Source organism: Gossypium hirsutum, chromosome D03 (assembly GCF_007990345.1).
Source record: "Gossypium hirsutum isolate 1008001.06 chromosome D03, Gossypium_hirsutum_v2.1, whole genome shotgun sequence".
In the NCBI taxonomy this organism is placed as follows: Eukaryota; Viridiplantae; Streptophyta; class Magnoliopsida; order Malvales; family Malvaceae; genus Gossypium; species Gossypium hirsutum.
Genome location: NC_053439.1, coordinates 17,453,384 through 17,454,668, shown reverse-complemented (window position 1 = coordinate 17,454,668; position 1,285 = coordinate 17,453,384). Strand labels below are relative to the sequence as shown.

General features: G+C 37.8%; 1 non-coding gene across 1 annotated transcript; it reads left to right on the top strand.

Moving 5' to 3' along the window:
- Positions 1-846: 846 nt before the first annotated feature.
- On the top strand, positions 847-952 carry LOC121215734 (small nucleolar RNA R71). Its single transcript, XR_005911710.1, has one exon. It is a non-coding gene; the product is annotated as a small nucleolar RNA R71 (small nucleolar RNA).
- Positions 953-1,285: the final 333 nt, after the last annotated feature.

The window sequence follows — 1,285 nt, the reverse complement described above, 5'->3', positions numbered from 1 at the left end:
ATTTTGGCATCTTTAGGTGTCCTTTTTCCTGCCTGAGCTGCTGGTACATTCTCCTCTTTTGGTTCAGGTTCGTCTTTCACTTCTAGGGAATTGTCTTAAGGTTCATCAATATTATCCGCAGTTACCTCTGGGGTAGGTATTTCTAGGCTACTTAATTATTTGCTTGATCGGAGTGCTATAGCGTTCACATGCTCTTTACCTTCCCCATGGATTATTTTTTGTGTTACTTGGAATATCTGTGCCAATTTGTCTTTTGATTCGCCCATCATACTCATCATTTGGCTCATTTAACCCTCGAGCTTAGTCAATGTTCTTGTTGAGTTGGTGCACTCAGACTGTGCTTGGTTGATATATGTTCTCATTGACAGCATCTCCCCCTCAATTCTTCTAGACATTGACGACATGCTGGATGGTCACTTGGGTTAGCTTTGTCCTGGAGTTTCTAACTTGATTTGAATTGTTAAATCAAGTTCGGGTGATCTCTCCAACTGAGATTGCATGTGTTTGATTTGAATTGTTACTTCAGCAGGATTATTGATATAATGGAAGAGTGGCTTGTCTCTTCCATGCATAGACGGTGTACAAGTGGATTCAATACGGTTGAGTCTATCCACTAGTTGCTGGTATTTGTCATCCTCTTGAATAACTTCAACCATAGTTGGTTTTTGGCTATATGTGAATAATTCAGGTAGCCAATGATAGTAGGTTAATGCCATATTTTTAATGATTTCATATGTATCCTCATACGTCCTATTCATAAGGGCTCCTGCTGCTGCTTCGTCTAATCCAGATCTTGCGTTTGCATGCAACCCATTATAAAATATCTGTAATCTCATCCACTTAGGAAATTCATTGTGTTGGCATTTTTGAATAAACATATTGAAGCATTCCCACACCTCATAGAAGCTTTCTTCTTCGATCTATCTAAATACAAAAATCTCTCTTCTTAATTGGACTGTTTTACTATTCAGGAAAAAATTCTGTAAGAATTTTCCAGCAAGTTCATCCTAAATTGTGATGGATCCTGGAGACTACGAATCTAACCAAGAAAAGACTTTATCAATTAGAGAAAAGGGGAACAACCAAAGACGAATAGTGTCATCAGTGACCCCATTATACTTAAAAGTATCACAAAGTTGAAGAAACCATTTCAAATGTTGGTTAGGGTCCTCTGTCATAGTGCCCCTAAACTGCAAATTATTTTGGATCATTTGTATCATTGTTGGTTTGATCTCGAAATTATTAGCTGTAATAGCCGGCCTTGCTATACTTTCTTAAACGATAT